Source organism: Sorex araneus, chromosome 5 (assembly GCF_027595985.1).
Source record: "Sorex araneus isolate mSorAra2 chromosome 5, mSorAra2.pri, whole genome shotgun sequence".
NCBI classification, from domain to species: Eukaryota; Metazoa; Chordata; class Mammalia; order Eulipotyphla; family Soricidae; genus Sorex; species Sorex araneus.
Window position 1 is genome coordinate 179,080,886 of NC_073306.1, and position 26,180 is coordinate 179,107,065.

At 47.5% G+C, this 26,180-nt stretch overlaps 1 protein-coding gene across 1 annotated transcript in view; it reads right to left on the minus strand.

Moving 5' to 3' along the window:
* TEC (tec protein tyrosine kinase) overlaps nt 1-22,610 on the minus strand; it is a 149,311-nt gene extending 126,701 nt beyond the window's left edge. Inside the window, exon 1 of the mRNA XM_004607993.2 lies at nt 22,536-22,610. The gene's annotated coding sequence lies outside the window, so the exon portion shown is untranslated. The remainder of the gene's footprint in view (nt 1-22,535) is intronic.
* Between the last annotated feature and the right edge of the window lie 3,570 nt (nt 22,611-26,180).

The window sequence follows — 26,180 nt, forward strand, 5'->3', positions numbered from 1 at the left end:
AGAGACCAAAAGAGAAGCACTTAAAACACAACAGGACTTTGAAGCCACACGGAACAGGTTCTCCATCGGGGCGCGCACACTGCCGGGAACCTCGGGGAAATTCACTCACTTCTGCGGCCTCCATTTCCTCCTTATAAGCTGAAGCTCTTCGCCCATATCTGTCTGGGCGGCTTCCATGAAATCATGCCCATCAACGGCGATCAGCCAAGGGTCACTGTCATGGGGAATGATACCACCAGTGGCGATTACTCTTATGAGGAACAAGAACACCTCTTGGAGGCTGAGCAGTGACTCAGCAGACAGTGAGGGCCATGGGAGCCCTTGGTTTAAGCAGCCTTGGGTCAAGCATCTTGAAGGGTAACTCAGGACACAGGACCCGAGTGCAGAGAACACTCAGAACCACTCAAATGCACGGTGCAGGAGCAATGACTGCCTCGGGGGCCGGGGATTACCCATGAGGCACGCAGGGCTCCCAGGGAACTACCACCAAGAGTGCTGAGGGCACGGTAATGGGATTTGGGACCCCAGAAGGGTACTGAGCTTGCAACAAGGCGATGGGAGCCCCGCTGCCTTGCCAGGAGGGCAGAGATGGGCTGTCATTCCCACCCCAAGTGCCTTGGAGCAAACAAGGAAAAATGCATCTTCCCAGAAACCGTGACAGTAAATAAATCCACTAGGTCTACGGTGTGAATGGTAAGCCTGGGCATTGGTGAGGGGAAAGAGGTGGGGGCTGAGAAAGCATAGAAGAAGCAGGCAGAGCAACGTCTCGGAGTCTCGGAGTCCCTGGGCCTTTGAAGATAAAGTACTTATACAACTAGATCGTTCAGTCTGGTTGCCACTTACCACCAACGTGACTGAGCACTTGCAATGTGGTCAGAACAGCTGAGGGACTAAATTTACATTTCATGCATTTTTATTTAAAATTTAGTCTTAAAGCAGTGTGAAATATTTTTCCATGAACTACAACTTTGCTGTTTGGTAAGACGACATTTCACTTCCTCTGCTGTGCTACAAAAGCTATGGTGTCGTGTGATATTAAGTTGTATTATGCTGAGTTCACTTGTGTTGAGTTATGTTGCATTGTGTTCAGTTGTGTTGTGTTAAATTGTATTGTTATTTCATTTTTGCATGTAACAAGCTCTTGAGTTGTTTCAGGTATCTCAGGAATAGTTTTTAGTATAATGACATGATGAAAGTAGAATACTTTTTTACATACTAGGTTATACAAAATATAGTAACAAATTAACTTCACCTATTCTGTTTTTCTAAGGTAGCACTAGAAAATTATCAATGCTTTATCTGAATACTTCTCTGATGGTGCTGCTGTAACATCAGTATCGGGAGGGCCAGAGAGAGAAACTGGGCAGAGCACGTGCTGTGCATGCAGGAGACATGGATGGGTTCAATCCCAAGCACTATGTGGTCCCTAAGCACCACTCAGAATGACCATCAGCACAGAACTGGGAATTGTCCCGGGAACCAAAACCAAGACCAAATAAAAATTAAATAAAGATTTCTATAGGTCAATAGGATTAAAGATCCTCAGAACCACAAAAAGAAATAGTAATATACATATGCATATGTGTGAAAGACTGATCTACAATAAAAATGAGACAATCCAGCCCAGAGAACTAGCACAGGGACATAGGGCACTTGTCTTATAGGCATGTGGTCACAAGTTCAAATACCCAGTGTCACCACAAGTGGTAAGAACAATTCTGCCAGCTGTGCTGTCACCAGCCAGCTCTGATCACACCGGAGCCGTGTGTGTGAGTACCATGATGCGGCAAGCCTGCAGCAAGCACAACTGGAAAAAAGAGAGAAGGAAAGAAAGAAAGAAAGAAAGAAAGAAAGAAAGAAAGAAAGAAAGAAAGAAAGAAAGAAAGAAAGAAAGAAAGAAAGAAAGAAAGAAAGAAAGAAAGAAAGAAGAAAGAAAGAAAGGAGGGAAGGAAGGAAGGAAGGAAGGAAGGAAGGAAGGAAGGAAGGAAGGAAGGAAGGAAGGAAGGAAGGAAGGAAGGAAGGAAGGAAGGAAGGAAGGAGGGAAGGAGGGAAGGAAGGAGGGAAGGAGGGAAGGAAGGAGGGAAGGAGGGAAGGAAAGAGGGAAGGAAGGAAGAAAGGAAGGAAGGAAGGAAGGAAGGAAGGAAGGAAGGAAGGAAGGAAGGAAGGAAGGAAGGAAGGAAGGAAGGAAGGAAGGAAAGAAGGAAGGAAAGAAGGAGGGAAGGAGGGAAGGAAGGAGGGAAGGAGGGAAGGATGGAAAGAAGGAAGGAAGGAAGGAAGGAAGGAAGGAAGGAAGGAAGGAAGGAAGGAAGGAAGGAAGGAAGGAAGGAAGGAAGGAAGGAAGGAAGGAAGGAGTGCAAGTGTCACAGCCCAGAAGTGTGACCCTGGTGCCCACTGTGAGCACCACAGCCATTACTGTCCACCTCAACCAAGAGTGGAACCTTCTACCCAAGCACACGGGCAAGCATCATGATGTAAGATGTGCACAGCTCAGCATGTGAGAACCGCCACCAGGTGTGCAACCCCCACAGAACACCATAGCCCAGCATGTATGTGACCCTGGACACAGCCACATCAACACCAGTGAAAAGAATGGGGAGCGGGAGAATAACATAGGGGGCAGTGAGGAAATCCTGTTCATGACAACACAGTGACCTGGAAAGCACTGTGGTAAGGGGAGGTGGGGAGGGGTCAAATAAAGATAAATTCTCTATGGTCTCAGTTCCTTGTGGAATCTAATATTTTTCCTAAATCATAGAAAAAGAATTTATGGGGCATTTGCTTTGCATGAGACCAACCCACATTCAAACCCCAGCATCCTATATGATCCCCAGAGCCCAACAGGAGTGATGCCTGAGCACAAAGCCAGGAGTAAGCCCTGAACACAGACAGGTGTAGTTTAAAAACTCACCCCCTTCCCCCCCCAAAAAAAAAGTAGTTACCAGAAATGGAGATGGAAGGTGGGAATTAAAGAAAGGTTGTTAAAGGATGTTATATTAAATTATTTGTATTTCTTTAGTTACAAAAGCTAAAATCAAATAGTGATCAGTTATTACAAATTGATTTTTATACATTTATTTTCCAATAATTCTATTTGCCATACCTTTAAATTTTGTTGGAGCAAGTAATATGAAAACAATTTTTTTATATGCCTGCTAAGGTGACTTGAGAGGGGAAAGAACCCGGGGCCATTGGTGGAGAAAAGAGGACAATGACAGTGGAATTAGTGTTGCAACACTGTATACCTGAAACAATTCTATTATGTACAACATTATAAATCATGGTGTCTGGATAACAGTAAGTTCTAAATAATAATAAAAATGCAATGTACAACACTATTATAGTTAATAAAGCTGACATATATGAAAGTGCTGAAGAGTTTAAATCTCATCACAAGAGAAAAATATTTTGCTTGTTCCTTTGGGTGTGTGTGGGGGATGGCCCCTGCCAGCCCGAGAGACTGCGGTACCAGGCAGTGATGGCACCCGGGATTCCCACACACAGAGTCCACACCCGGCCCCCGGACCTCTCTCCAGCACTGCTACTGCCTTCTTATATCTCTATCTAATAACAGACTTGAATTACAGTTATTGCAGTAATCACAATACATGTAAGTCAAAAAACATTATGCCATACGTATTAAAATTACACAGTGATGTTTATCAATTATTTCTTAATAAACCTGAAAAAATAAGAATTTGCCTTTCTCCATAAGTCTTTTTCTTTTTCATTATCTGCTTTGCATTTTGGGTCACACCCAGTGATGCTCAGGGGTTACTCCTCGCTCTGCACTCAGGAATGACTCCTCGCGGTACTTGGGGGACTTATATAGGATAAAGGGGATTGAACCCAGGTCGGCCGCGTGCAAGGCCAACACCCTATGCACTGTACTATCACTCCGGCCCTCCACAACATCTTTAAGGTCTGTTGATGAACAGTTCAGAAACTACCCTGGGGGCTGAAGTACTATGGAAACAGACAAAATGGCATTTCTGCATTATCTTAACAACAGCTGAGCTGCAGTTTGTAGGCCCGGGATGTGGCTTGGTGGTAGAGTACAGGCCCCCCAGGTATGAGGTCCTGGGTCCCCCCTCCCCAGCACCACACACAGTGACACTTCAGGGAACATTCAATTCCAACTCCTTCATTAGTCATTCCAACTCCTACATTAGGGCTGGAGCGATAGCACAGCAGGTAGGGCGATTGCCTTGCACGCGACCGACTAGGGGTTAATTCCTCTGTCCCTCTTGGAGAGCCTGACAAGCTACTGAGAGTATCCCGCCCCCACAGCAGAGCCTGGCAAGCTACCCGTGGCGTATTTGATATGCCAAAAACAGTAACAACAAGTCTCACAATGAAGACATTACTGGTGCCTGCTCGAGCAAATGATGAACAACGAAGATGACAGTGACAGTGCTACAATGTTACATTAGTAAATGCTTCCAGTTACAGTAACGACTCAGAGCCTGAGATGCCCATCTGTGGAAGAGTTCACTTCCCCCAGGTGCTGGCCCCCAGCGCTCCTCACACACATGGGCTCATGGAAAGAGCTGAGAGCGGGAGAGTGAGGTCAGGGGGCTGGAGCACAGCTTTGATGCAGGAGGCTCAGCCGCCACCGCCAACATCACAAGGCTCCCTGAACACCTGCAAGCACCACACCGGGCCCACACTCCAAAAAAAAAATAGAAAAATGAACCTTTTGGAGTTAAAAAATGTAGTAAAAACTGGAATAAAAGCTGAGTTAAAACCTGGAGTTAAAAACTGGTATAGGTTCGGGACTGGAGCGATAGCACAGCGGGTAGGGCGCTTGCCTTGCACTCGGCTGACCCGGGTTCAATTCCCAGCATCCCATATGGTCCCCTGAGCACTGCCAGGGGTAATTCCTGAGTGCAGAGCCAGGAGTGACCCCTGTGCATAGCCGGGTGTGACCCACCACAAAAAAAAACTGGTATAGGTTCAACCACAAGGGGTGTTTGTGGTAACCACTATTACCTCCTCCTCCCCATCATTTCCTTAAAAAATCAACTGTCCACCCGAGTTGCTCAGGCTTCTTCCAACTGTGCCCCCTTTTGACTTTCCTTCCAATGAGTCCTCTGTCCTACCATTTCTGACATTTACTAAGAGCCCGCCCCCCCCCCATACACACACCAATTAACTCCATTTAATCGTATTTGTCTAAAGTCTTTTCAAAACATAAGCTCTACAAAAACTGGTGAACTTGACAAACATGTTCTATTTTACAAAGGAGGTGTGTAAGGTCCAAAGGTGATAGTACAGCGGGTAGGGTGCTTGCCTTCCATGCAGCCAACCCAGATTCAACCCCCGGAACCCCAGAGCCCCTGAGAACTGCCAGGAGTTCTCTGCTGATCACAGAGCCATGAGTGAGTCATGAGTACCACCAGATGTGGCCAAAGAGGAAAGAAAAACAAAGGAGTAGAGTCTGCCCTCATGTTTTTATTTGCTTAAAAACTGTAAAACTTGGGGGGCTGGAGGAATAACACAGTGGGTAGGGTATTTGCCTTGCATACAGCCGATCTGGGTTCGATTCCCAGCATCCCATATGGTCTCCCGAGCACCACCAGGAGTAATTCAGGAGTGCAGAGCCAGGAGTAACCCCTGTGTATCGCCAGGTGTGATCCAAAAAGAAACAAAAAATTTAAAACTTGGGGGCTGGAGCGATAGTACGGCGGGTAGGGTGTTTGCCTTGCACGCAGCTGACCCGGGTTTGATTCCCAGCATCCTGTATGGTCCCCTGAGCACCGCCAGGAGTAATTCCGGAGTGCAAAGCCAGGAGTAACCCCTGTGCATCGCCAGGTGTGACCCAAAAAGAAAAAAAAAAACCTGTAGAATTTGGACCAGAGATAGTACAGAGGTGAAGGGGGTTGCCTTCCATATTGACAATCCTGGTTTGATCCTCAGCACCGCATACAATTTTTCGAGTACCACCAAGAGTGATCCCTGAGCACAGGAATAAGTTTTGAATACCGCCAGATGTGGCCCCAAAACAAAACAGCAACAAAATAACTTTAAAACCCCACTTTCCTTGAACATACACACTCAGGCACAGAGTCCTCAAAGTCCAAGGAAAATCCTGGACACCACACGGAATTTGCCCTCTGATTCTCCACAAGCCAACACCTTCTCCCGAGTGTCACTTTTCTCCTCTGTAATATGGGCATAATATAGATGCACTCTGACAAACAGCAGGCATCGCCTTACTCATGAATGTGTAAAACAACCTAAGAAAAGCTCAAAGTCCTTTATTACACACGAGGCCCTGACGCTTTCTGAAGTTGACTGCTAATTAGGTGTCATTATGCTTTGTTTAATAGATAGAAAACCTGAGACATGGGACCATAATTCCAGTTAATAGTTGACTTAGAAATCTCGCCCAGGCTTTAAACATTAGAAAAAGATATCCACACTGGTCAGTATAACAATAATAGCTGGAAAATATCATGTTGGACAAGAACTGAGCATTAAAAGTAGATAAAGGGATATACCTGATAACCTTCCAGTATCTATATTGCAAAGAACAATGAGAGGGAAAGAGAGAGACAGAGACAGAGAGAGAAGTGTCTGCCATAGAGGGGTGGGGGGGGGGTGATGGGAGGGAAAATGGGGACACTCATGCTGGGAAATTCATTCCTCAAAATACACTGGTGGAAGGATGAGTGTTGAAACACTGTATGTTGAAACCTAATCATGAGCAGCTTCGTAAGGGTCTATCTCATAGTGATTCAATTAAAAAAAATTAAAGAAGATAAAAGAGCATTCAGAAATGTATCACAGGAATTCACTATGCTTGAGTTCTTTTTTTGTTTGTTTCTGTTTGGGGTACTGAGGCTCAACCCTAAGTCTGCTGCATGCAAGGCAAACACCTTCCTGCTATCCTATCTCTTCCTGAACAAGAAATGGCATGAAGGACAAAATCTCTAGTGTTGCCAGCTGCCCTGCCCTGCTTAACTTCCTCTTGCAGTCCAGGAATGAGGAAATGGGTGTAAAGGCTGGAGATCCTGATAGGTTTCTGATGCCCGGACTTTTGATGCCCTCTCTGCTTTCAGGAAGGTTCATGAACCTTATCTCAGGTGTTGAGGTCAAATGTCATTTCACAGCTACTCAAACTATCTCTGTTCCCTGGAAACCTTTCCTCCCAAACACTCAACAGAAAGAAGCCAAGTGACAGGCACTACCAACCTGTCAGGGTACTCTGGCTTTTCGTTTTGTTTTACTTTGCTTTTTGTGTATTTGGGAGTGACATCTGGCTGTGCTCACACAGTCTGCTCCTGCTTCTGGGCTAAGGAATCATTTCTGGTGGGCTCTCTGTGGTGCCAGGGATATAACCCACGTAGGCTGCATGCAAGACACATGCTCCCTGCCCACTGTACTATACTTCCCCAGGGTATTTACTTTAAGAGGACCTCAATGGCGTCAGCCAAAGGACTTTGTGTCACTGCTTGTACCAAAGGGATAGTATTGCTCTAAAAGGTCCAAGAGAGGAAAATGAAAACATTATATAGGATTTCATACAGGCAGTGAGTTTTCCAAATTATCATTTTATATCCTCCTGACATGATTACAGAAGCCAAAAATCATTAACCTCAGGTTAGAATTTTGAGAATGAGGCTCCAAGGGAATTACCCCCAAAGTGGGGGTGAAAGGGGGCAAGGCAGGGGCAGGGAGGTAGAGTAACACTATTATAAAGAAAGCAAAAAATACCGAATGTCCAATTATTGGGGAGTGCTTCAAATAGCATTGCATATTAACATAAAGACTATTTAAAAGTCATAATTAAGACAGTAGAGGGGACTCTGTGCCAGGCTGTTTTCACTTGGGGCCCCCCAGAGGGGGGTGGGGAGGGTTCTGCCCATAAGGGCAGAGCCTGGCAAGCTACCCGTGGCATATTCGATATGCCAAAAACAGTAACAAAAGGTCTCATTCCCCGGACCCTGAAAGAGCCTCCAATCATTGGGAAAGATGAGTAAGGAGAAGCTGCCAAAATCTCAGGGCTGGGAGGAATAGAGACGTTACTGGTGCCCACTCAGTAAATCGACGAACAACGGGATGACAGTGATGCAGTGAAGACAGTAGAGATAGAACAGAGGGTAGGGTGCTTGCTCTGCACATAGCTGACCTGGGCTCAATCCCCAGCATCTCAAATAATGCCCAAAGCACCTCCAGGAGTAATCCCTGGGCACAGAGCTAGGAGTAAGCTCTAAACCCAGCCTGGTATACCCACCCTCACCCACCCCCAGAAAAAAAGTACCCAAACAAACTTGTGGCTGAACAATCATAATTTCATGAAGTAATTGCATTGGTATCCTAGCGCCACCTCGACCTGAGGGTCTGAGCCCGACATTTCTGTGCCTGGGTGATTCCATACCACTTGACGTAGTGGTTCTGGGGGATACAGAACTATGCCCAGAAGTACTCAGATGGCCATGTAGTGCCAGGGACCCATCCAACCCCGTGCCTCGCACCTGCAAGGCTTGTGCCCTTTGTGCTATCTCCCCAGCCCTACGTTTTATAAAAGGTTGAGAAAGATTTTTTTTAAGTGAAATAACTCAGACAACTGAGTTCACTGAGATTCCCTCTAGAATGATTCTGAGCTTATTTTTATCAGCTCCTCTTTACTGGAGAGACAGTACAGCACTTAAGGCACCCGCTTTACATGCAGCGGACCCAACTCAATGTCAGGCACCATATATGATCCCCAGAGTCTGGCTAGGAATCACTCGTGAAGACAGTGACAGGATTAGGCCCTAAGCTTGGCAGATGCAGACGGTGGCTCAAAAAACAAGATAAATTAATTAATAACTTCTCCTTACACTTGAGTATTGCTTGCATTTTGAGCTAAAAAGATACAAAAACTCTTGGGTATATATCTACATATAGATATATAAGTATATCTATATATAAAACATATTTGGAGCGATAGCACAGCAGGTAGGGCATTTGCCTTGCATGTGGCCGACCTGGGTTCGATTCCTCTGTCCACCTCGGAGAATCCGGCAAGCTATCAAGAGTATCCCACGGGCACGACAGAGCCTGGCAAGCTACCTGTGGCATATTCAATATGCCAAAAACAGTAACAAGTCTCACAATGGAGACATTACTGGTGCCCGCTCGAGCAAATCGATGAGCAACAGGATAACAGTGATACAGTGATATAAATATATAAAACACGAAAAAGAGGGGCCAGAGCAATAGGAGAGCAGGTAGGGCACTTGCCTTGCACCTGGCCTACCTGAGTTTAATCCCCGGCATCCCAGATGGTTCCCCAAGTACCTCCAGGTACCTGTCAGGTGATTCCTGACAGCAGAGCAAGGAGTAACCCCTGAGCACTGCCAGCTGTGACCTAAAAATCCCTTCAATTTTTTTTTAAAAATGGGCTTTCCACATGCACTCAGACTGCTGAACTCCTGCCTGACCATTCTGGGTTTTGTTTTGTTTTGTTTTGTTTTTATGGTAGAGGGAGAGATCAGGAGCACACTAAATGTTGGCAAGTGTCAGCATCCAGAAACGTCTCCTTGATCTGGGGGGGAACCAGAAGTGAGTATCACCAGCTCTGAGCCCAAAGACCCCTTTTTAATACACACCCCAACCTTGGAACAAGAATTCTTTAACGCAATACTTCTATATCTAGTTAAAATATGTGACATAACTGACAATCCTTAAAAAATGTTTAAAACATTCATACTTAAATTTACATTTCTGACACCATCCAAAGCTCGGTTAAACTGCATTTCTGTTTTCTGCATAGTTAAAGGGCCAAACATTTTATTCTTTTACCCAAAGCAGGAAATAAAAATAACCACAACGGCAAATGCTAACTTTACTGCATACTTATGTTATATCTGCAGAAAAATAAATCCTGAAATCACTCCTTTGTAGGAATAAAACCCACAAATTTCATTTTCAGGGTGATCATGGGATGATCCCACAAGTTGTGGTTGAAACATAATATTGGGGGATATATGAAGACATGAAAGTTTCCACAAGCTTAGTAAGAAAAGGCTTTGTCAGAGCTCTGTGGAAGAAAATGAGCAGTTACCATTCTGCCCAGTAACTCAGGCTTAGAATTTCACAAAACAGAAAGATAGAAGGAAGAAAGAGGAAGTAGGATTTGTGACCAAGAGTTTTGCATTATGGGCTGGAGTGATAGCATAACGGGTAGGGCGTTTGCCTTGCACGCAGCCGACCTGGGTTCAAATCCCAGCATCCCATATGGTCCCCTGAGCACAGGAGTAATTTCTGAGTGCAGAGTAACCCCTGTGCATCGCCAGGTGTGACCCAAAAACCAAAAAAAAGAAAAAAAAGAGTTTTGCATTATAAGGAATTTCTCACAATACCTGGCAAATTTTAATCTGACATTTTGATGCTGTGGCTAAGCTTTTCAAACGTTTTTTACCCTCAAGAATTATATGACACTAGCTAGAAGACTGCTTCACGAGTGAAGGGGAGAAGGCAGATGGAATAGAGAAGGGATCACTAAGAAAATGATGACTGGAGGAACCAGCTGGGAATGGGAGATGCACACCAAGAGTGGAGAATGGACCAAACATGATGACCTCTCAGTATCTGTGTTGCAAGCCACAATGCCTAAAAGTAGAGAGAGAGAATATTGTCTGCCATGGAGGCAGGGGAAGGGTGGGAAAGAGTTGGGGGTATACCCGGGATATTGGTGGTAGGGAATGTGCACTGGTGGAGGGATGGGTGTTTGATCATTGTGAGATTGTAACCCAAACATGAAAGCTTGTAACTATCTCACAGTGATTCAATAAAATTAAAAAAAAAGAAGTATAAGACACGTAGATACAAAGTGCAGAAATCCAAAAAGGATCTTCCTCTTTTAAAAACATAAAACTTATAGGCAGGAAAGATAGTTCTGCTGGACTTAGCACACGCTCTAATAGGCACATCGTCTCCAAGCACCAGTGGGAGCAGCCCTAGAGCACAGAGCCAGGACCAGCCTTCAGGCACTGCTGAACAGATGAATAATTATTATTATTGTTATTAATAATAATAATAATTTGTTTAAAAAAACATAAAATGTGTGGCCTGGGAAATGGCTTGGTGGTACAGCGCCTGCTTCAAATGCAAGAGTCCCTGGGTTTAATCTTCAAACTCATCAACACACACACAAACTTAGGCTGGCTCAGTAGTAAGAATGCCTGCCTCAAAAATGTGAGGTCATGAGTTCAATGCCTGATGCCCTCCCACATGTCACCGTCACTGTCATCCTGTTGCTCGTTGATTTGCACAAGCAGGCACCAGTAACGTCTCCATTTTGAGGCTTGTTGTTACTGTTTTTGGCATATTGAATACGCCACGGGTAGCTTGCCAGGCTCTGCTGTGCGGGCGAGGTACTCTCGGTAGCTTGCCGAGCTCTCCGAAAGGGGCGGAGGAATCGAACTCAGGGTCAGTCGCATGCAAGGCAAATGCCCTACGCGCTGTGCTATCGCTCCAGCCCCTCCTGCATGTACCAAACACAACCCCAGCTTTGCTGTCTGGGCTGCCCAGCATCCCATCCTAGCGTGCAGTCTCCAGAGTGGGAAGGGAAGGAGAGAGTAGGGAAGGGAGAGAGAATAAAGGGAAAGGAAGGGGAGGGAAAGAAATGGAAGGGAAAGGGAGGGGAGAGAAGGGAAGAAAGGGAAGGGTAGCGTCAAAACACAACTATGAGGACATCGAATCAGCAGTTTCCTCCGTCATCCAAAAGTTACACTCTCTTAACCACCGTTCAGTGTGAAACCACGCGGACACTGCCCCTCATGCACCCAGAGCCGTCCCCGTGGCACTGCCACGTGGGATCCGGCCAAGAGTGTGGATCCAAGAACCAGAACCAAGAGTGTGCAAGGCCTGACCATCAAACACAAAGCGGGGAAGGAGGCTATCCAGGCCCGGGAGACAAGTCCCGAGCCAGGGCACCTGCACACAGCCTGGGTTCAACCCTGGGCAGGGTGGGCCTCTGGGCACTGCTGGGAGCAGCCTCCGCTCTGAGCACTGTGCTGAGAAGAGCCCTCCAGCAGCACCAGGTATGGGCCCTCCAAAAAAAACACAAACAAAAAGGAAAAGGGGGGAATTAAAAAGGAGAATCACAATGCTAATCTAAGAATAAATGGGTGGAAAATAACTCGCATTATCATGAAAAAGATTGTCCTTTCAAAAATGTTTCCAGGGGCTGGAGCAATAGCACCGTGGGTAGGGCGTTTGCCTTGCATGTGGCCGACCCGGGTTTGATTCCCAGCATCCCATATGATCCCCTGAGCACCGCCAGTAGTAATTCCTGAGTGCAGAGCCAGGAGTAACCCCTGTGCATTGCCGGGTGTGACCCAAAAAGAAAAAAAAAATGTTTCCAATGAGGGATTTTTTTTCTTTCTCTTTTTGGTTTTTGTTTGTTTGTTTGTTTTTGTTTACTTGTTTTGGGGCCACGACCGGCTATGCTCAGGGCTTACTCCCAGCTCTGCACTCAAGGGTCACTCCTGGCATTCTCGGAGCACCATGGGATCTCAGGGATCAAACCCAGGTCAGCTGCCTGCAAGGCAAATGCCCTACCCACTGTACTATCACTCCAGCCCCAGAATGAGGAATATTTCAAATAATATGATAAACAATACCTTTGAAAAAAAACTTACATTGAATGTGTTCTGCTTCTGTGGATATGCTGAAGGGAACATCTACTCAAGAACTGAATGAGTTTAGGCCACCTGATACACGTTGAAGAGCTTATGAACAAGTGCCCTTTTTTTCTCTCAACTGCTCGAATGCTCATTAGGCACTATGCTTTTCCCCTAAGATCCAGGCTCAGGAGATAAAATAAGAGGTCAGAGTCACAGAACAGTGGGTAGGGTATTTGCATTGCACATGGCCGGCCCAGGTTCGATCCCTAGTATCCCATATGGTCCCCCAGGAGAGACACCTGAGCACTCCCGGGTGTGGCCCAAAGAACAACAACAAAAATAATAATAAGACAAATAAAAAAAATATGTGAAGAACTTAACACCTTCAAGAAAATTACTGTACAGAGAGGCTGGGATGTTTCAAAGGTTCTATTTAGAAAAATAGAGGAGAGGGGCTGGAACGATAGCACAGTGGGTAGGGCATTTGTCTTGCACTCGGCTGACCCGGGTTCGATTCCTAGCATCCCGTATGGTTCCCTGAGCACCGCCAGGAGTAATTCCTGAGTATATAAACCAGGGGTAACCCCTGTGCATCACTGGGTGTGACCCAAAAAGCAAAAAAATAAATAAATAGAGAAGGGTGCCAGAGAGATGGATCCAAGGGCTGAACACGAGCTCTGCATGTGGGGGCCCTTGGTTCTACCCCCAGCACTACACACGGCCCCTCAAGCAGAGCTGGCCACAGGTACAGCCTCAAAATCAAAACAAAATAGAAAATGGGGGTGGGAGGCAGAGAGGTAGGATAAGCATTAAGACGCTTGCCTTGCATGCAACGGACCCTGGTTCCATCCTGGGCATCGCAAAGGTCCTCTAACCTCCTGACTCCCTGGTCTCCTCCTCTAAAGAGCAAGTCCTGCCACCCCCCCCCAACTACACCCACTGCCTGCTGGGCTTCGCCACTGCCCCCGCGCTGGCATGTTCTGTGCAGATAAGACAGTCCGGAAACAAAGCTGACTCTAGCACCAAGCAAGGCCGCCGCGGGGAAGGCCTGGGAATGGAATGTTGGCCGGCGCCCGCAGGAAGGGAGCGCGAGGAATGACTCTGTGGGCGAGGTGGGGTGGAAGGCTGTACTGCTCGGTCCCCAGCTACGTCCCCCTGGTTCAGACCTCTGAAACAGGAACCGCCCCTTCGCCGAAGCTCAAGAGCCGGGCGACGGGAGGAGAGGATGCAGGGTAAGGCCTCCGCAGGAGACCGTGGGAACTCCCGCTGCGGTCACGTGGCCCGGTGTGGAGCACGGCAACAGGCTCCAGGGCAGATAAGACCTGTCCCCGCATAGCAACCCACGAGGGAGTGTCTGGGCACACTTTCAAAGCACCAGGTATCTGGCCTTGAGTCTCAGCCAAGCCCCAAGACTTGTCACCTGTGCCTAGCGAGTCATTCATAACTGCGGCATCTCGCCCTAAGTGGGACTGGGCGGGGGCAAAGCGAAGCTGGACAGGTGATAGGTCAGCTCAGCTGTATGTGACTGGACCATCCTCTGACACGGAGACCCTCTACAAAATACGTGTGTTTTTAGCAATAAAGCGAAAAGCCATCAGCTGTCTCCCGCAGTGGTTTCCCCGCGCCCGTCATCCTTCATCCCACCTTTGCCCGGACCCAGTGCACAATGTGTTGGGGGCGCGTTGGGAAAAAACTGTTCCCCAACAGCCAGGGCCCTCCTGCACCCTAAAATATAATGCTTACTAGGTCGGAGGGGTAGTAGAGCGGGGAGGGCATTTGCCTTGCACACAGCCAACCTGGGTTCAATCCCCAGCATCCCATATGGTTCCCAAGCACCACAAGGAGCAATTTCTAAGAGCAGAGTCAGGAGTAACCACTGAGCATCGCTGGGTGTAGCCAAAAATTATTTTTAATGAAAAATGTATACATATATATTCATATATATATATATATATGAGGCTTACTGAACTCTGGTGAAAGGTGCGTGTGCTGAGGGCTCAGTGACAGAGAGCCCTCCCAAACCAGGAGCATCAGAAAGAAGAGCTGTGAGAGCAGCAATCTCTCTCTCTCTCTCTCTCTCTCTCTCCTTTCTTCTCTCTCTCTCCCTCCCTCTCTCTCTCTCCTTTCTCTCCTCTCTCCTCTCTCCTCTCTCTCCCTCTCTCTCCTCTCTTCTCTCTCCCTCCTCTCCCTCTCTCCTCTCTCTCCTCTCTCTCCTCTCTCCTCTCTCTCCTGTCTCTCTCCTTCCCTCTCTCTCTCCTCTCTCTCCCTTCTCTCCCTCCCTCTCTCTCTCCCTCCCTCTCTCTCTCCTCTCTTCCTCTCCCTCTCTCCCTCTCTCTCTCTCTCCCTCTCTCTCTCCCTCTCTCTCTCCCCTTCCCCCACCCCCCAGAGGGCTCCAACCAGGTTTCTTCTCCCAGGCCAGCAGGGATGCAATGGGAGTAAATGTATGGTCCAGGGGTATGAGAACCTGAGGTCCAGACCCAGCTCAGGAACAAAATGCCCCCATACTAACCAGAAAAGGTTTCTTTCTTATTCGGGGGGTGGGGGAAGGAAGATGGGTCCCACCTGGCTGCACTCGGGGCTTATTCTTGGCTCTGTGCTCAGGGATCACGCCTGCCTGTGTTTGGGAGGACCACATGAGGGGGTAGGGATCGAATCCTGCTCCATGTGCCGTGTGCACGGCCATACCTGCGGCACTATGGCTCCAGCCCCAGGAACGGTTTGTGAGGCAGGACTGGGAGACAGCCCAAAGGGCTGGAGCACCTATTTGCCTGTGGGTGTCCTGGATTCCATTCTGGTACTGCATGGTCCCCCACCCACTGCTGGGAGTGACCCCTGGACACTGATTCAGGAGTAGCCCCTGAGCACTACTGGGTATGAGAGAGGAAAAGAAGAGAGAGGAAGGAAGAAAGGAAGGTTGGTGTGTGGCGGGAAAGAGCCTAACCGGGCCAGTCTATGGGTAAAGGCTGGTGGGAAATTTGTATCTCAGGGCTGGAGAGGTGGTACAGTGGTCTGGGCACCTGCCTCACATGCAGCCAACCTGCCTTCAATCCCCAGTACCCCATATGGTCCCCCAAAACTCTACCAGGAGTGACTCCTTGAGCAGAGAGCCAGGTTTAAGCGCTGAGCACTGCCAGGCGTGGCCCAAAGACAAAAAAGAATTCATATTCCAAGCCAGAGAACTGTGGCTCACGTGGCAGAGCAGATGTAAACTATGCAAGACGCTGCATTCAATCCCAGGTACTGCATGTAACCCAATCCAACACTGCAAACCCCTCTCAGCTCCGGGTCTGACCCTGGCACCTCCATCCCTCCCTCCCAGTACTGGGGCTATGACTCTCACAAAAAAATAATTTTAAATCAATTTTTTTGCTTTTTGGGTCACACCCAGCGATGCACAGGGGTTATTCCTGGCTCTGCACTCAAGAATTACTCCTGGCGGTGCTCAGGGGACCATATGGGATGCTGGAAATTGAACCTGGGTCGACTGCATGCAAGGCAAATGCCCTACAAGCTGTGCTATCGCTCCAGCCCCTAACTGTAAATCAATTTTTTTCATAAAATATTTTTTAATTTATTCTTTTATTGAATCACCATGTGGAAAGTTACAAAGGTAAATCAATTTTTAAAGTAAAAAATATGTATATTCTGGAGCTGGACAGTACAGAGGTTAGAATAATGTCTCACACATGGTCAACCCAGGTTTGATCTCTGGAACCACATATGGTCCCCTGAGCACTGAACCAGGAGTAATCCCTGAGCTAAATGTACCCAAAACAAAAAAAGACAAAAAAAAAAAAGGAAAGAAATGTATATGCTACACTTGTGACAAACAGAACTGAAACTCCCATTCTTTCTCCCTCCTGAGAATTAAGGGGATTGTTTTCTTCGTGTTGGTTTTTATTAAAAACTCATACGGATGAGGGGAATGAGAAAAGAGAGATTAATAAAATCATTTTGGTGGGGTGAGGAGAAGCCAAGACACAACCCAATTTATACGGTGGAATCTCCAAAATGGAAAATCAATTAAAGGCAGTTGGAAGCCTCTGCAGGGAGAGGGGGAAGTGAAAAGTCAAAGGGTAGAAAGTTTTTTGAAAACAGGCAGAGGGCTGGGGATTAAGCTCAGGGGGCTGAAGTACATGCTTTGCGTGCAGGAGGTTCAGGTCATCAGCGCCATACAATCCCTCAGCATGTAGCCAGGAGTGACCCCTGAACATCACCAGACAAAGCCCCAAAACAAACAGAATAAGCAGGTGGAATTCCCAGATCCCTTTGGCCATTGAGCAGTTAGGTTAATGCCACCCCCAACCCCAGCAAAAAAAAAAAAAAAACAACACCTGCCACCTCTTAGCACAGGCTCCAAAAGGGTAAAAGAGAAGGTGTCTGGGTTGGGTTCCCTCAGGCACAGCTCAGGTGTTTTGCTGAAAACACTGAGGCCGGGGGACCAGAGCATGTGAACACTGCATTCAGCTTCTCCCCTACTCAGCCTCGGCTCCGGGCAGCCGCTCTGTCAACCTCTAGGATCAAGATTAGAGGAGTCTTTCCGAGGACTCTCGCCAGCCCAAGAAGAGATGAGATCAGAGGTCCCCCAAACCGGAGAGCCAGCCCGTAAAATTCCTGCTCAACAAGCCCACTGCTTCTTCAGCTTCTGTGATCCCTCACTCAAATAGGAACAGACGATCAAGAAGGATTGCAGTCGGAGGAAAATTTGGAAAATGAAAGAAATCTAAACAAATCAATAGAAAAAGGCTATTTGGGGGAACTGAGTCTACACTGTAGCACTGTCGTCCCGTTGTTCATCGATTTGCTCGAGCAGACACCAGTAACATCTCCATTGTGAGACTTGTTGTTACTGTTTTGGGCATATCGGATACGCCATGGGGAGCTTGCCAGGCTCTGCCGTGTGGGCGGGATAATCTCTGTAGCTTGCCGGGCTCTCAGGGAGGAACGGAGGAATCGAACCCAGGTCAGCCGCTTGCAAGGTAAATCCCTACCCGCTGGGCTGGAGTCTATACATGAAGAAAAAAATCTTCCCATTTTGCCCCCCCCCTCAAAAAAATTATGAGGGAGCCAGAGAAATAGTTCAAAGGAATGGAATGTGTGCTTTGCAAATGGGGACCCTGGACTTGATCCCAAGTGTCACAGGGTTCCCCAAACACTGATCCAGCAAATCCCCAAGCACCGATGAGGGTGACCCAACAACCAAAGGGAAAAAATCATTGATCTCATGAAGGAAATAAGAGAAGACACTGACCATAAATCTAAAGCAAGGAAGAAACTGATTAACATATATACAAATACATGTTTAGATATCCAGAGAACTAGAGAAAGATTTTTCAATTTTTTTTAAAAATGGAAAGTATATAACATAAAGAACTCAGTAAAAGAAGTGAATAATGAAATTGAAAAATTGGAATTGGGGAGATAGTACAGTATGTGGGTCACTTTCCATGCATGCAGCTGACCCCCACGTTCATTCTCTGGCACCTCATATGGTTCCTCAAGATCTGCCAAGAGTAATTCCCTAAGCACGGAGTGAGGTGCAATCCCTGAGCAGCCCAAAACCAAAAACATTAATAAAACAAAATTGAGAAAATCTCCCCAGAAGCAGAACAAAATCATAGGTCCACCCCCCCAAAAAGAAAAATCCACTTAGTGTGGCAGAGATAGTACCTTGGGTAAGACACTGCCTTGCACATGGACAACCCTAGTTTGATCATTCCCAAGCCCCACCAGGAGTGATTCCTGGGTGCTGAGTAACCAGGAGTTACCCAAGCCAGGAGAAACCCCTGAGCATCGCCAGGTATGGCTACCAAGCCCAACTATCCACTTATTTAAACAAGTAAAATCCCAGGAAACAGGAGATTTACCCATGAGATGACTACAAAATGCACCCCAAACTGCAGGAGAAGCTTCTAGATTCCAAGAGCTGAGCACAATGGACAGAAACAGACGCACCCCAAGGTGCCCATTATGGCATTTCAGAATGAGGAAGACCGCGAGAAAGCCCTAACCTTCCAGAAGGGACACAGAAGTGTGGCAACCACAGACCACCACAGACCACGGAACAGAGGAATGAGAACAATCCCGGGGCACAAACTAAATAGAATGAAACAATGACTTCACATTTTCCACCCTGAAATTCCAATAGTCAGCTGAGCTACCAACTGCAGAAATAGCTATTTTCAGGGACTCACCATCCTTGAATAATAGAAGATTCCATGTATTCTTCGCTGAGAAATTTTTCTGAGAGTGCATCCTACCAAACAAGGGAGTCTATGAGAAAAATAAAGGCCTGTGCTGCAGGTGACAGGTAAGCCAACACAGTGGAGAGGACAAGGATCCCTTTAGGTGACTCCATCCCCTACATCCTGAGGGCAATGGCTCCCAGTTGGAACACAGCAGCAGGATCAATGATGACTCCTTCCGGTGAGGAAAATGAAACTGACACGTGTGTCTGAGAGATTTGGAAACCTGGTGAGAGTTTTGAGTGATGGCCAGGGAGGAGTCCGGAGAGTTGGCTGGCCTTGCTCACTGCCTACCTGGCTTCTATCCCTAGCGCCACAGATGGCCTCCTGAGCACTGCCATCAGTGATCCCTAGCACAGAGCCAGAAGAAAGCCATGGGTACCACTAGGAAAAAGAGCTTTAAGTTGAATTAAGGATGAGCCACAGCCAATGGAGAATGAAGGTGTGGGCTCAGCGGTGAGCATATGCCTCATATATGTGAAGCCCTGAAGGCTCTGGATTGAATTCCTGAATCTGCCCTCCACACACACACAGACACACTCAGACATACGCCCCCAAGTAAATGAATGACCCAAGCAATTGCTAGCCCTGTCAAAAACAAGAACAAAAAAACTGTCCTTGGCTTCACTATGAACACTGACCTAACCAAAACTAGTTTTGTTTGGGGGCCCACACAGAGTGGTACTCAAGGGACTATTCCCAATTCTGGGCTCTGAAGTCACTCAGGCCTTGCTAAAGGACATCATCTATTGCCAGGGATTATACCGGGGTCAGACACCTGCAAGGCAAGCGTCTGACCCCTACACCATTCCTCCAGCTGCCGAACTACTTTGAACTATTGTAGTGATCGGAAAATAGGGAAGCCATGGTTGTGTTGGGATTCGAGGAAAATATGAGTAAAGTCTTTATCTCCCACTAGGAAATCAACAGAAAATGCTTGAGACTAAAAAATTCAAGAAGTTTCAGCTTGCAAACAGTAAATACCACAATAAATTCCAAGAATTACAAGTGGTTGTTTTTGGTGAGAGAGAAACGTGGCATGGATGAAAGTTTAAAACTAAAAAAAAAAACAAAAAAAGTTGATTTTTATGCCCATATGTGTTTGTGTGGACCTGTCCTTTTTTGTTTCCCTAAAAAGTGTTCATTTTTTGAAAAATTTCATATCTGTTTCATCACAGTAATTGATATACTTTTGTACATCTAGGCCACTATCAAAAAATAAAAGGCAAGGTAGGTGGAATGTGGAGGAGGAGGCTTCTCTCTGAAAAGTTTTCTTTTCAACAAAACTCTTCTCATAGTATTCTCATGATAAAATCTCATAGTACAAGGCCATTTCACAATGACAAGTGATCCTTGGTGATTTTCATTTCTTTTTAGAATGGTCAGGGTCACACTTAGAGGTGTTGTAGGGCCATTCCTAGTTCTATGCTCAGAAGTGACCCCTAGCAGTAGTGCATGTCCTGAGCAATGAATTGGGGTCAGCAGCATGCAAGGCAAGCATATGACCTCCTGTACTACCTCTACAATTTGCTCTTTTTCTAATAAGCAAATGCCAAGTTGACACTACTCCCATCAAGGGGACAGCCCCCAAAGGCTGCTGACCTAAGTTCCAGTTAGCCTTACAGAGAATAAGAAAAGAATATAATTGGGGGGGAGGGGACTGGAGCGATAGCACAGTGGGTAGGGCATTTGCCTTGCACGCGGCTGACCCGGGTTCTATTCCCAGCATCCCATATGGTCCCCTGAGCACCGCCAGGGGTAATTCCTGAGTACAGAACCAGGAGTAACCCCTGTGCATCGCTGGGTGTGACCCAAAAAGCAAAAAAAAAAAAAGAAAGAAAGAAAAGAATGTAATTGGGGGCTCTGGAACAAGCGATGCTGGGATCAACAGATATTGCCCAAGCATCCATGGGGCACCGAGAAGCAGGCTGAGAGTCAATGCCTCATACACCTCAGGACCAAATCTCCCCGCCCTTCAGAATGTGAAGCTACTCTGTGCAGGTGGGAATCCAAGCAAGGGTGGGGCGGGATGGAAGCCCAGCAGCTGCAAGAATTAGGGTGGGGAGGGGAGGTACCAACCAGATGGACCTGATGGGACCAGGTTTCTTCCAGTGCCTGAGGTCCAGGCTCCCAGGACTGTGGATAATCAAAGGATGGCAGCAGGACCCGCCATTCTTCCTCAAGCACAAAAGTGGACCAGACACTGCTCACAGCCCTTCCAACGACCCTGCCAATGGTCAGCCTCAGGATGGCATTGGCATTGTCTGAACTTGACCATAATTTGATTTCAAAAAACATGTAACTCTTGTCCTCAGAAAACTAGACCCAGAGAACACGGAATTATGCAGAGGCATACGATAAGCTGGTACCTCGGTCAACCTTGCTCAGCATTTAAGAATGTTCTATGTCCTTTCCTATTTGGGAACACGTGAAAATTCTAGCTCAACAACTACTGATGTGGGACAAAGATACTGTCATATAAAACATAGCCCTGATTTGCATACTTACAACATTTGCCCCCGCACAGTTCCACAAACTAAAATGCACATACACCCGAATGGGAAGAAATCGGAATCATTAACATAAATACTCAGCTGCAGCAGTCAGCATAGAGGGTGGGGAAGAGGAGTCACATGTTGATCAGATCGATTGGAGTATGGATCTCACCTAAACTCTGACCAAGAAACCTGTCTAAACAATACTTTCCAATACATAAAAGAGAAAATCATGGGGCGTCTGTCCTCTTCTCCATATCAATCATGACATCCAGGAGTTACTGGTATCACAAAGGAACCTGTTAGATTCTAAACATAACTGAAACACCCACTGGTTTGTGGTGAGTTTTCTTTCCCATGCATCGGCACGCTGAAATCTTCACTATTTCCTAAGAGGAAAGCAGGCGCTCCCTGGAAAACACGGAGGAACTGCTCAAAAACGCTGGGCTCTTTTGGACAACCTTCAAACCCGTTGGGCACTCATCCTCCTGCTGTTCCAAGTAAGCACTGCGATCAACCCTTCGAATCAAATACTCCGCAGAATAACAACAGAAGAGGCTGTTTTCCAAAGTAAGGTCGTGGGCTAGTTCTCTCCAGGGGAAAATGAATCCAATGAAATGGAAAATTTAGAATCCGAAGTAAAAAGTGCACACTCGGGTCAAAGTCCCCGTTTTTCCAAGACCCCTGTTTTCCAGATTCAATGGCAACTTCCCAGGAGAAACATTTAAAAGGGAGGGTGAGGCCCTCGGACACGTGCGTCTGTGGAAAGTCTGGGGAGATTCTGCCAACGTTCTCTCCAAACTGCAGCCCAGCCCGGGCAAAGCCGGAATCACCGCGCCGCGCAGCTGCTAAGCCAACCCAACCCTGAACTTGCAGCGCAGCGGCCCGGGCTCCCCGGGGGTGGGGGGGAAGGGGCGGGTGCTTCCCGGGAGAGGCAGCCCGGGACCGGAAAGGCTCGGCTGCGGCGGCCGTGCACCTGTCCCTCCCGCCTGCAAGGCCCCAGGGAGCCCGGTCCTTCACCTGGCTGGGCAGAGCAGCGCCCACCCCGGCGAAGAAATAAAACCCTCCTGGTTCCACCAGGGTCATCCGCCCGTCACAAACAGCGCGGTGGCCCGCCGACTGCCCCCCACCGCCCCGCAGAGTCCCCCCTCCTACCCGCCGGCCGGCGGCGAGCTTACCTGGCACGAGCGCGCAGCTGCGCCGGGCCCGGGACAGTGTGAAGTCCCGCCCGCGCCGCGGTGGCCCGAGCTCGGCACCCGCCGGCCCCGCCCCGCGGCGGCCTCGCCACGCCCCTGCCACAGATGGCCCCGCCCCTGACACGGATGGCTCCGCCTCTGCCACAGACAGCCCCGCCCTGACACAGATAGCCACTCGGTCGCCTATTGGCTACCCCTCTGCTACCGCGCTGGGATCCCGCCCACAGGTTCCCACGGCCCTAGAGCAGCTGTCGATCAAAGTGCACTCGTGGGCGGTACGTGCGCGCGGACTCTGCCGACCCGCCTGAGTTTCAGGGAAGTCTCGGTGGAATTCCGGAACGCCGCCCGGGTTTCATATAACCCCCCCTTCCCCACCGCCCCAGAAGAACCTCCGCTTGTGGGCCCCCCTGTATGGTCTAGACAACCTCGAGCAGTGCCACCTGGAGGTGGCCGGAGGCTAGTGTCCGGTCGAGTCGTCTGATACCCCTTCTTCTGCCTAGGGGACATCAGCCTCGGCTGGCGACATGGTGCAGTGAAGCAGAGCAACGACTGTTACTTTCCCTATCTTGGGTGCAGGCAGTGGAGCGCGTCTGATCTGTTTAGAGGACCGCGTGTATTCACTTTCAAGGGATTCAATTCCTTCCTGCATTCAAGAGAAGAACACTGATGCAAGACTTACTGTGTACCGACCCTGTTCTAAATATGTTAGCATTTCGGTCAAGAATCCTTTCGCTGTAGTGCATGGTGCAAGTGAGGCGCGGAAGGTGTGTGGTCACCCAGGTAGCGTTAGGTCACCCAACTGATAAGCCGAAAAACGGAGAATCATACATGCAGGGCCCAGGGTTCTGCGGCCAGCATCACGTGATTCCTGAGCTGCCAAGTGTCGCCTTGGTGAACCTGGTGCCTCTACCTAAGGTCCCCAAAACAAAAACAGCAACAAATCCAGGCTGTCCTTCAGAGAAAAGAGCACTTAACCGCTGTGATCCTGACTCCCAAAATGCGTCAGTCCACCTGTGTCAACTCTGTGCCATCTTGGGTTACAGGCCAGAGGAGCTCTGCACCAGTGTTCCCAGTTCCCCTCGCATCACCCCCCACCCCATCCGCAGCCTGCCTCTATGTCAGGCACCTCTCTCCCTCCCCATCCCTCCCTCCCTCCCTTCCTCTCTCTCTCTCTCTCTCTCTCTCTCTCTCTCTGGCATTATGGCTTGCAATACATATACAAATGGTTGTCGTGTATATGCCTTTACCTACGTTTAACAGTCAGTTTTTGTCCATTGTGGTAATTTCCAACTAATATTGTTATTCTAGTCCCTTCTTACCTACTCTGGACCTTGCACACACTTGTGGTAGATTTCAACCATTGACCTGTCCTCCTAGCCCTTGTTTTCCCTGGCCTTGGATATTAGTCTACTACTATATAGTTTTTTATATTCCATAAATGAATGAAGTCATTTTCTATCTGCCCCACTCCTTCTGATTTATTTCACTCAGCATGATACTCTCCATTCCATCCAAATTTTATGACTTCATTTTTCCTAACTACTATGTAGGACTGGAGCGATAGCACAGCAGGTAGGGCGTTTGCCTCGCACTCGGCCGACCCGGGTTCAATTCCTCAGTCCCTCTTGGAGAGCCCAGCAAGCTACCACGAGTATCCCGCCCACACAGCAGAGCCTGGAAAGCTATCTGTGACGTATTCGATAGCCAAAAACAGTAACAAGAAGTCTCATAATGGAGACATTACTGGTGCCCACTCAAGCAAATCAATGAACAATAGGACTACAGTGCTATTGTGTAGTATTCCATTGTGTATACTACACAATGTGTAAAGGGATAGACATAGAAAGTATCATGCTAAGTGAAATGAGTCAGAAAGAGAGGGACAGACATAGAAGGACTGCACACATTTGTGGAGTATAGAAGAACATCACATGAGACTGACACCCAAGGACAGTAGATACAAGGGCCAGGAGGATTGCCCCATAGCTGGAAGCCTGCTTCATGAGTGGAGGGGAGAAGGCAGATGGAATAGAGAAGGGATCACTAAGAAAATGATGGTTGGAGGAGTCAGTCGGGGTGGAAGATGTGTGCCGAAAGTAAATAATGGACCAAACATGATGACCTCTCAGTATCTGTGCTGCAAGCCATAATGTCCAAAAGTAGAGAGAGAGTATGGGGAATATTGTCTGCCATGGAGGCAGGGGTAGGGTAGGAAAGGTTGGGGGGTATACCAGGGATATTGGTGGTGAGGAATGTGCACTGGTGTAGGGATGGGTGCTTCATCATTGTGTGATTATAACCCAAACATGAAAGCTTGTAACTATCTCAGGGTGATTCAATAAATTTTTTTAATTTTTTTAAATATATATATATATATATATAAATACTGCGTGGGCAGGAAAGATGGCTCAAAGGGCCAAGTGGATGTTGGAACTGGGGTTTGATTCCCAACACCATCTGCTCCTCTGAGCAATGTAGGGTGTCATCCCTGTGTACAAAGCACTATCTTCAGAGGTTAAATGATGCTGTGATTAAAAGAAATAATTTCCTACTCACACAATCTCTGCTAAGATGAGCCTGGTGAGTCATATTTCTTTCTCCCTTTTAATTTTTTTTATTTGGGGAAAGGGGCTATACCCAGCTACTCCAGGAGCTACCCCCAGCTCTGTGCTCAGAGGTCACTCCCAACAGTGCTCTAAGGAGCATGCTGTGTCAGGGTTTGAACAAGTTCCCCTGCATCCAGAGCTCCTGTTCAGCCCAGCTGGTTATGCTATCTCCCTGTCCTGGGACACATATCTAACTCAATGGAAATGAGGTCATTTTTGAAGTTTTCCAGAAATGGTGGAAAGCCCCTTAAAAAAAAAATTCACAATTGAGGGAGAAGAAAATGTCTTTTGTTCTCCCTCTCCCTTTCCCCGCCCCCCTCAACACACACAGAAAATGTCTTTGTGATGACCCTTGGTTCTCGAGAATACCAGAGAGGACTAATCCATAACATCTAGGAAGAAACTATCAGTGATAAGGAGGGTAGTTTCCACCTCGGGCTATTTCCTGAAAAGATTGTTCATTTCATTAGTAATATAAAAACTTAGCTAGGTGAGTCCTCGGAGCACTGCCAATCACAGAGGTGGTAAGAAGGAGCACTGCCACGTGAGTAGACCGTCAATAAAGGAGACACAGAAAGGAGCAAGACTCATAGAACTTTGGGGACATCATGGAAGAATATAAAACTAAACTTAGAATGTAGTAGACTAAATATATATATATATATATATATATATACACTTTTTTATTCCTTATAAGGAAACTTTGATGACTTTAATTTTTCTAAAAGTAATAAAAGTTGCTCAAGCGGGCACCAGTAACTGGAGCGGGTAGGGCTTTTGCCTTGCATGCGGCCAACCTGGGTTTGATTCCCTCGTCCCTCTCAGAGAGCCTGGCAAGCTACTGAGAGTATCCTGCCCGCACGGCAGTGCCTGGCAAGCTACCCGTGGCGTATTCAATATGCCAAAAACAGTAACAAGTCTCACAATGGAGACATTACTTGTGCCGCTCGAGCAAATTGATGAACAGTGGGTCGACAGTGCTACAGTGCTAATAAAAAGCTGGAGCCTATGCAGCTAAAAT